This window comes from Aedes albopictus, chromosome 2 (assembly GCF_035046485.1).
Source record: "Aedes albopictus strain Foshan chromosome 2, AalbF5, whole genome shotgun sequence".
Classification (NCBI taxonomy): domain Eukaryota; kingdom Metazoa; phylum Arthropoda; class Insecta; order Diptera; family Culicidae; genus Aedes; species Aedes albopictus.
In genome coordinates this window covers 252,792,129-252,802,616 of record NC_085137.1, presented here as the reverse complement: position 1 = coordinate 252,802,616, position 10,488 = coordinate 252,792,129, and the positions used below count along the sequence as shown (strand labels likewise).

Sequence of the window (10,488 nt, the reverse complement as noted above, 5' to 3'; positions counted from 1 at the left end):
GAAAAAATGATCGAAAGACTAAGAGCTTCCGCATAGAAAACAATTTAGTTCAAGACGGAATCTACTTCAGGATTCCCTTGTGAAATTTCAGTAGCAATTCCTTTGGAAAGTCATTCGGTAATTTCTTGAGGGTGCCTTCAGCTATTTCAACATTCAAACGTATTTGGAAATTGCTTCTTGAAAGATTGTGAATTTTAATTTTTTATGGTCTTCTTGAAAATACCTTGATTTTTGGAAATTCTTAAGGTAATTCCGATGAGTTTTTCTCCGGCCATGCCATTGTGTTTTTTTCATTTTGTGAGGAGTATCTTATTGAATTTCCAAAGTAATGACAAACGAAATTCTGTAAGATTTTTCTAAAGGAGTTTCCAATGCTGAAAGAATACTGAAGAAATTTTTAAAAATTCAATTTTGCAAAGAGCTGTCGAAAGAATAACAAAAGTAATTGTCAGCTAAATTTCCAAAGGGATTGCAGATAAAACTTCCAAAGAAAGCCGGTATGAACCTGCCTACGGCAGAAAATTCCCGAATAAAGAGATAAAAGAAAACTTCCAAAGAAATTGATAAAGGAAATCCCGTAAGAGTTGCCTGATAAATTTGCACACCTTCTTCAGCCAAAGACCACAGACTGTATATAACTTACACTAGACAACGGATTACATGTAAGACTGTAAGATATCCAGTGGCTCAATGAAGAATTTTCCGTTTGGCGAAAATTTTCTCCCGACCGGGATGGGAATCGAACCCACAATTCGTGGCTTACAATACGCCTAAAAGGCTGGCGTTACTAACAGTACAATCACGAACCCCACAGTTATGCTGAAGGTATTTTCAAATATATTAACTTCAATCAATTTTCAATATAACTGCTGAGAAGTTTCCAAAAGATTTATCGAACAAAATTTCAAAGAATTGCCGAAATAGAAAACCCAAAAAAACTTATATGAAGTTTTGGATCAAATCCACTAAATATTGCTAAAGGATTTTCAAAAAAATTGCTGGAGAAATTCCTCCAAAAGAAAATTCGAAATATTTTCGCAGGGTTACTTTTACGGAATTTGCCAAAACGATTTGCAAAAGAAATATCGAATCAGTAAGAATTGGCACATATGTTTCCAAAAGAATGTTACAAATATTCCCAAAGAAATAAGCATAGGGTTTTCCAATTGAATTGTAAAAAAAAAACAAAAAGAACTGTCAGACGGGATTCCCATAGAAATTTCCGTAGAAGAATTTTTTTGAAAAAGTCCACAAAGCCATTGCCGAAGCATATGTTACATAAGTTCCTAAAAAATCTTGAAAACTTTCACCAAAGATTTTTTTATCTATTCGTATATTTGGAAGGCTCAAGCGCCACATGGGCATGACTGAGCCGAAATCTTTTGTTATTACATTGATTTTACATTTTTCAATTTATTACTGCCTTAAAACTATGTTAGTTTGGGAAGCCGAAGTACTCGCGACTGTTTCGAGGTTAAGGATTGAAAATAAAATAAAATAAAATAAAATTGGGAAGGATGGATTTATGGGTTTAACTTGGTCGAAGACAGTATTCTTCTAAGTGGTAGAGAGCACGAGATATACGACGTTCAGACTGAACTGGAAGCTCCTAAGAACACTAGCACCACGCAGTGAGTAATTTTTTAACTATGTAAAAGCTCTTAGTCTTCTGAGCAACTTTGCCGAAGAAAGTATCCTTCTAAGTGGTTCAGAACACGAGATATACGACGTTCAGACTGAATTGGAAGCACCTAAGAACACTAGCGCCCCGCAGTGAGCGATTCTCGAACTAAATTGTTTTCTATGTGAAAGCTTTTAGTCCTCTGAGTTACTTTGCCGAAGACAGTATCTTTCTAGACGGTCCAGAACGCGAGATATACGACGTTCAGACTGAACAGGAAGCTCATAGGAACAATAGCACCATGCAGTGAGTGATTCTCGAACTAAATTCGGCACCAACATTTCAAAAGGGCGTAACTGCATTTACAACCAAAGCCTTCTCACAAAGCTGTGAAGCGTATCTCATCCCTCTCGAGCAATCCACTAGCACAAATAGAAAGATAAAATCCTCCTCTTTCGATTAATGGATGTGAATTGCGTGAGATTAATGAAATACGTTCCACAGCTCTGTGAGTAGGCATTGATTGCAAAAGCAGTTACGCCCTTTTGAAATGTTGGTGCCGAATTGTGTTCTATGCGAAAGATTGTATTGTCCTGAGCAACTTTGCCGAAGAAAGTATCCTTCTAAGTGGTTCAGAACACGAGATATACGACGTTCAGATTGAACTGAAAGCTCCTAAGAACACTAGCGCCACGCAGTGAGTGATTTTCGAACTAAATTGTTTTCCATGTGAAGATTTTAGTTTTCTGAGCAACTTTGCCGAAGACAGTATGCTTCTAAGTGGTCCAGAACACGAGATATACGAAGTTAAGACTGAACTGAAAGCTCATAGGAACACTAACGCCATGCGGTGAATGATTCTCGAACTAAATTGTTTTCTTTGCGAAAGCTTTTAGTGTTCTGAGCAACTTTGTCGAAGACAGTATCCTTCTAGGTGGTCCAGAACGCGAGATATACGACGTTCAGACTGAACTGGAAGCTCATAGGAACACTAGCACCATGCAGTGAGTGATTCTCGAACTAAATTGTTTTCTATGCGAAAGATTTTATTGTTCTGAGCAACTTTGCCGAATGGCATAATCCTTCTAAGTGGTTCAGAACACGAGATATACGACGTTCAGATTGAACTGGAAACACCTAAGAATACTAGCGCCACGCAGTGAGTGATTCTCGAACTAAATTGTTTACTATATGAAAGCTCTTAGACTTCCGAGCAACTTTGCCGAAGACAGTATCCTTCTAGGTGGTCCAGAACGCGAGATATACGGCGTTCAGACTGAAATGGAAGCTCATAGGAACAATAGCGCCACGCAGTGAGTGATTCTCGAACTAAATTGTTTCCTATGTGAAAGCTCTTAGTCTTCTGAGGAACTTTGCCGAAGACAGTATCCTTTTAGGTGGTCCAGAACGCGAGATATACGACTTTCAGACTGAACTGGAAGCTTATAGAAACACTAGCGCCATGCAGTGAGTGATTTTCGAACTAAATTGTTATCTATGTGAATGCTCTTAGTCTTTTGAGCAACTTTGCCGAAGACAGTATCCTTCTAGATGGTCTAGAACGCGAGATATACGACGTTCATACTGAACTGGAAGCTCATAGGAACACTAGCGCCACACAGTGAGTGATTCTCGAACTAAATTGTTTCCTATGTGAAAGCTCTTAGTCTTCTGAGCAACTTTGCCGAAGACAGTATCCTTCTAGGTGGTCCAGAACGCGAGATTTACGACATTCAGACTGAACTGGAAGCTTATAGGAACACTAGCGCCACGCAGTGAGTGATTCTCGAACTAAATTGTTTCCTATGTGAAAGCTCTTAGTATTGTGAGCAACTTTGCCGAAGACAGTATCCTTCTAAGTTGTCCAGAATGCGAGATATTCCACAACTACTGGCAAAATGTAGTGCTATCCCACATGTCCGACATGGTGCCCTGTGTAGCAGATTCCCGGCGGCCAATGATCCCGGAACCACTATTTCAACATATCAACACATTCTTGACGTTATTATCTATCAAATAAGACTTTGGTCATTTGAATGGGTGAAAAAATCATCATTCTATAAGAGTTTGATTTTCTGGGTCATAATGACCCCAATGCATTATTCGTAACTTTTTTTGTGGCGCCATTTTGGTTTCACCTTAAGAAAATTTTTTTTTTCAAAAGACTCGTTTCTGCAAAATATTAAAAGTCAAGAAGTTTCATTACGATAAGTTAACTGACGAAAGAGATATTAATGCTTGAAATCGCGTTTTGGGTCATAATGACCCTAATGCACGACGAAGGTTAATGTATTACCAGGATTATTTAAAATACGTTTTAATGTTTTCAAAGCCGTAACTCCAAAAGCAAGTTTGCAAGCAACACTTCACAGACTAATGCTAAGCATATCTGGGGGATGGGTTCCCTTATTAAGCATGTGGCTCCGATTTTCATCCTACGAAAAACAAAGGATTTGAACACTATTTGTTTTGTTTCTTAATTTTGTATTTTTTGTTAGAGGTGAGCACGCATGAAAACAAAGTGAACTGAATCAATCGATGATTGCTTGTTGTCGAATAGGAAGAATTTGGGAGCGTGAACTTACTTACGGCACTCAGACCCTATTGGAAGTAAACAAAACGTGGACTAGGGTACTAGTCTCACAGTGATATTTCCATATCCAGTGTATCTTCGGAAAGCTTAGCAAACATTTATTTAACCTTCCAGGACGTGCGCCTGTTTGGTCGTAAAACTGTTATGAGCAAAATTTTAGTAGTAGGTGTTGTACTTTTTACATCGGGGCGTGGGGTTAGTTGTTCAGCGATGTTATAGGCCATCAAGAGTTTACCATGCTTGGAAAATAGGATCTACAGTGACTAGAGTTCATTTTTTGATTGCATAGAGTGATGTTGCAAGATCAGATAGCCACTCATTGGAGTTCATAGAATATTAGCAGATACTGACCCGCCCACCGTAGCTTCCCGATCGTTTCGGGATCTCGTTATTCCTGCTGGAGCTTCTTCCTCCGGAAGACTGAGTTCTGCCTGTTCCGCGCCTGGCTATAACGTGCCTCATTCGCTTTCGTACAGTGTTGCAACATTCTCGCCCATGCTGGATTCTTCTCACTTTTTAACTGTTCACATTCACCGTTATAGCAGTCGTTTCTGTGATTCGGAGTCGCAAAGTCTAGTGCTGCAACCGAGGTACTACCAATGGCGGATCAAATCAAGTGCAGCTGCGCCAAGCTGCTCTTTCGTTGGTAGGGCCACTGTTAACTGTTGCGCTTAGTCTTGAGCCACTTCTACGTTCCGCAGCCGCTCAAATGTTCGACTTCGACGCGTGGTAATAGCCGTCGAAAGTTTTTATCACATGCACACAGCGACTAGATAGTGATCCGAATCTATATTCGCCCTGCAATATGTGCGGACATTAGTTATATCCGAGAATAATTTACCGTCGATTAGAACGTGGCCGATTTAATTTTCTGTTTGAAGGTCGGGTGATCTCCAGGTGGCTTCGGACTACCATACCACGGGAGGCTGCAAAGTTTACAAATCGCTGGCCGTTATCATCCGATACGGCGTGCAGGCTGTTTCGCCCAATTACCGCTCTGTACATTTCCTCCTTCCCTACCTGCGCGTTCATGACGCCGACAATGATTTTCACGTCACGCGGCGAGCAACCATCGTATGTTTGCTCTAACTGTGGATAGAACGCTTTTTTCTCTTCATCAGGTCTCCCTTCGTATGGTCAGTGAACGTTGATGATGCTGTAGTTGAAGAAACGGCCCTTAACTCTTAACATGCACATCCTTGCGTTGGTCGGCTGCCACCCGCTCACACGTTGTCGCATCTTGCTCAACACTATATATCCTGTTCCCAGTTCATTGGTGATGCCACACTGCCACAGCTTTGGAGAAGGTAGCCGCTCGATGCCCGCTTTTCCATACTTTCTGTCCAGTCCAACAAAGTTCCTGCAACGCCACGATGTCGAAGTTGCGGGGATGTAGTTCGTCATAGATTATCCTGTCACATCCTGCGAAACCTAGTGACTTGCAATTCCATGTTCCAAGTTTCCAATCGTAGTCCTTATTTCGTCGCGTGGGTCTTTGCCGATTGTATCGAGTCGTATTTTCTCCTATGTTATTCGCAATGGGGATTTTTACGGGTGGCTTATTGGGCCTACGCCAACACTCCTGTCTCTTCAGAGGGCCATCGTGCCAGCTCAGTTTTACGACCAAACAGGCGCACGTCCTGGAAGGTTAAATAAATGTTTGCTAAGCTTTCCGAAGATACACTGGATATGGAAATATCACTGTGAGACTAGTACCCTAGTCCACGTTTTGTTTACTTCCAATAGGGTCTGAGTGCCGTAAGTAAGTTCACGCTCCCAAATTCTTCCTATTCGACAACAAGCAATCATCGATTGATTCAGTTCACTTTGTGGCAAAAGTTGCTAAATCATAGTAGTCTGATAGTTTTAGCCTAAATGAGTGTACTGAAACATTATTAAGCTCTCAATTTCATATTAATGGCGTTTTCTCTTATTTGTCGATTTCTTCGAACGAATTCCGAACAAAATTGCTGTTTTTCATACAATTTGGCTATACATATATCATTATGGCGCTAATGTTTTGGCAGCAATTGGCAGCTGTAATTTTCCTTAATAAATTCTGCATACTTAGACTACCATTTGAACGGAATATCTGCGCGGGGAGCGATTTGTTTTGAAGTATAAGCATTTCTCGTACTAATAATATGTGATGTTGGTTTTGAAACCAAAAGTGTTATTTTGATCTCTTTTTCCATTGCAGGTGCCTAATATACACAAAAACTTACGCATGAACTTGTGGAAGCCATTGAATTACTAATATTATTAGACTTTTGCAGAGGTTGAACTTGTTTGTGTTCTTTATCAAAAAATCAGCAATTTTTCCATCAGCAGATTTAGCGCTGTAAAGAGATACAAAATCATGATTTCACGATATACTGAAACCCATTTGAGAGATGCTCAAAAATTGAGTTTCTGCCAGCTTTTCTCACAACTGAACCATTGTGCGACGACGCTGATGGGGCTACTACCTTGGATCTAGCTGGGCGTGATGCAGTATTTCTTCCTCAGTCGCTGAATGCCAGAACAGACGCTGTTTGAGCCGCACCTCCTTGGTGAACAGACGCTCGGGTCGTACCTCCTCAATCTAGCTGAAGTCAGAAGGACAACAGTGCCTAGGCTACCAGCTAAGCACACAAATCTTAGCTGGCGGTCTTTGTCATCGCTTGACCCATGGAAGCATGAGGATGTTCTTCGGAATAATTTAGTTCATCTGGAGCATCTCAAATAAATTTTGGAATATTTGTACAATTCTAAAGGGGGTTATTGATAATAGTTGAATATGTGATGTTAGAGTTCATAGCAAAAATCACTACTGAAACAATCGTAGATATCAAGGGCTAAACTCCAGGATAGTTCGGATGACAATGAATGCTTATGAATAATAAGTAATATTCAGAAGCATTCATTACTCGACTACTTTGTATTGCGGATATGACTACTGCTATGAGTATAGATCTGAGGTTCTGAACTCCAAGTTTGTTTGGATGACCTGGATTATCCTAATAATGTCAATGAGTGGCTTCCGAGTTTCCGAGAGGTTCGCGAATTACAGCAGATTATGCATTAGGCCGTCCTTTATAACTCAAAAAACGAGTAGAAATAACGTAATTCCACAGAGAAACAGACATAACATTTAGAACAAATTTGATTGAAAAACATCGTTACGAAATCACAACCACCCAATGCTAATCGTCCTGTAAATGGCCGGACCACCACTAGGTGGCGGTAGTCAGCAAACGTCAAACAGGAGCAGAAACGATACCAGAGCTGTGAGTGGTCAATTGACCAACTACCGAATATTTAAATCAACCGTTACAAAGATGTTCGATGGGAGGCCAGTGGAGTGTGACGTCTGTTTCTCTGTGGTAATTCTAAGCACATTTTCGATCTAAAAATCATCGGTTTTAGTAGAATAGCGTATTCCTTCGCCGGAAAAAAAACTCATGTTTTTTTTAGTCCTATACAGTTTTTGACAACTTTAGCTATTCAAATACACGTAAATGCAAACCATATCGAAAATCAGCATTTAACCCCAAGCAACGCACATGTTATAATAAAGTTACGACAGCGCACGCTTTGGTTGTATAGAAGTTTATTTTACGTAATTCTAACATTGTGTTGAAATAACGTAAAATAAACTTTTATACAACTAAAACTTGCGCTGTCGTAACTTTTATATAACATGTGTGTTGCTTGGGAACGCTATTGGTGTATAGGTAATTTATTTTATTTTTCTAAACTTCTTGGTTTTCAATGTGTTCTAGGATGTCAACGGTTAGAGGAATAGGCTGCCGATAACTTTGTTTATTTTTGCCGATTGGGTGATTTTCTACAGCCGTTTTTCAATGCAGGTCATATACGACCCCTCCGGTACCAAAGGGTTAAGGTTGGCATATTATACCTGGTGCCAGGACAATGGTTCATTATTACTAGTTTTTGAAAACATGCTGTTCAACAACGTCAAGCGAAAATCGTCCCTGAATCGGGTGGTAACCCTAGCCGAAACCGACTAAAGCGCATCAACCACTGTACACTAGAGGTTGTTTATACTCATTGAATCGTGCCGGCTTAGTTTAGTATCGTGACTGCGTTGATCGAGTTCGCAACAGTGTCTCCCTTCGCCGAGAGAGAACTCAACGTCCGTCCGTCGTCGCTCGTCGTCGTCCGTCGCTGATCGTTTGCGGGTTTTCCTCTCTTTCATCATCACTCGCATTTAGTTCGTAAGAAGTGCGCGGATCATTCACCTGGGGCAACCCGTCGCCGGAGCATTTAATCGGTGTCTCTAAACGGTGCGTAGGCGCAAATCTCGTGTTTCCTAGTTGATTGATTAGTGCCTGTCTGTCTATACGTCGAAGCGCTAGGAGATCAAACGGGACGTCACCAGCGCGCCAAAAAACAGTCTACAGTGTGCTCAACATCATCTGGGTTTCCTCCTAGTTGCTCGGGCGATCGCGTGCCGATCGCAAGAAGAAAAGCCCACTGACTACTGCAGCAGGTATCCGTCCGTCGTTGGTTGGTGGTTTTTGTTATTCTTTTTTCGGGTATCTTTGGTCATACGGCTCTCTGGGGCTCGCGTGACCGGTTTCGATGATAACACAGCGGGCATATGTGTAAGTGAGAGAGTGGCCAAAAATCGCTACGACCAAGATTTGACACACTAGTAGTCGAAGTGTTAGGCCCTTGTTTGGGTGTAAAACCGACGACGAATGCAGCAGTGGTAAACAAGCCAAATAATATTCATCAATATGTGATTCCGTTCCGTCCCGTGTGTGAAGCAGTTTCGCGCTTTCGATATATCACTGCCCAGAGTGGAGATAGCTATTGTGGAAGCAGTCTGGAGTGGAACTTCCCCCCGTTGAAGTGTTCATTGCTAGGGAAGATCATAGTGATACAGAGTGATATCTACTAGTTTGCAACAGTTCTACAAAAGTGCATTAATATAAGGCAAGATAAAAGGTGACCCAAGTGAAGTGAATTTTAAGTGGATCACAGCGAATCTATGAGGCGTGATGCACCGCTATAGCATTATGTACTGCAGTCTTGGATAGTGAATGCGAGAAATTCGTCACTTGAGTGCGATTGTCATATCTCTGTCTACAATAGCTTCAGTACATCAAGCCCCGGTGGTGCGCACTGTGGTCGTTGTTCGTTAGCGAGGGGATTTTGTTTATATCGTAAGTATTGCGCTTTGTTCTGACATGGTGTGTATGGCGGGATTGGTATCGAGGAGTGATGCGAGTGTGCGTTTTATTTATGTGCGATGTGAGACCACATGACTCGAAGATGAAAAAAATCTACACTAGAACGCTATGGTTTACCTTGGACACTTGTTATGATGATTATTTAGGCAGGGCATACATCATGAGTGTTTATTTGATATACGTTCTAGAGATTGAAGTATCCATCATATGAAGATAATATAAAACGCTTCATTAGAGACATTACAGTTAAAGAACTATTGAGTGATATTAGACAATACGATATGTAACAATTGATTTTTCATACAAAATGGTCAATTTCATCAGACTGCGCTTAAGATCAACCATAAACAAATCAAGTTAATTTAAACGTACATTGTAATTGGTGATTTGATGTTGCATGAAGAAGAAGAAAAAAAGCGATGATGTTTTGAAAAATTTCTATCCTTTTAACACAGTGGAATATTTTAAAATGCCTCTATAAAATCTAAAACAAAATCTAACTAAAAACGGTTTGATGTACGGTGTTAGACTTTGGACGGACTACAAGTACTTTATCAAGAAAAAAATGTTAAATTTTAATTTATACGTTCAATATATCAAACCGTTTTTAATTAGATTTTGTTTTAGATTTTACAGAGGCATTTTAAAATCTTCCCCTGTGTTATAGGGATAGGGATTTTTTCAAAACATCATCGCTTTTCTTCTTCTTCATGCAACATAAAATCACCAATAGAACTATGACATTTTTTGTTGAAAATGAAATGTGGATTTTTGTTGAGTGATATTGTAGCACGCAAATTGCGGCTAAGAGTTTTCCCGTCTTCTGCTTCGTTCCCTGGCTCCGAAAACAGACGGCTTAAGCGCCACCTCCGAAGAGGACCGTCTGTCGAGTTATGTTTGCCCGGCAAGAAACCCAACCTCAGGGCGGGTTTGTTTTTATAAGAGACCAAATAGCGATTTAGGGACGATACAGAAAACTCAAAAGTACGGCTAATCGAGATATCTCACTTATAGAGGTCGCCTTAAGCGATTCTCAAAATATGGTTGATGCTAACCGTCGTTCTACCAACTCA

At 40.5% G+C, this 10,488-nt stretch overlaps 1 long non-coding RNA gene across 1 annotated transcript in view; it reads left to right on the top strand.

Moving 5' to 3' along the window:
* Positions 1 to 8,178: 8,178 nt before the first annotated feature.
* The window catches only part of LOC115266365 (uncharacterized), an 83,820-nt gene continuing 81,510 nt past the window's right edge, over positions 8,179 to 10,488 (top strand). The window contains exon 1 of the long non-coding RNA XR_009997687.1: positions 8,179 to 9,388. This is a non-coding gene — a long non-coding RNA (uncharacterized LOC115266365). The remainder of the gene's footprint in view (positions 9,389 to 10,488) is intronic.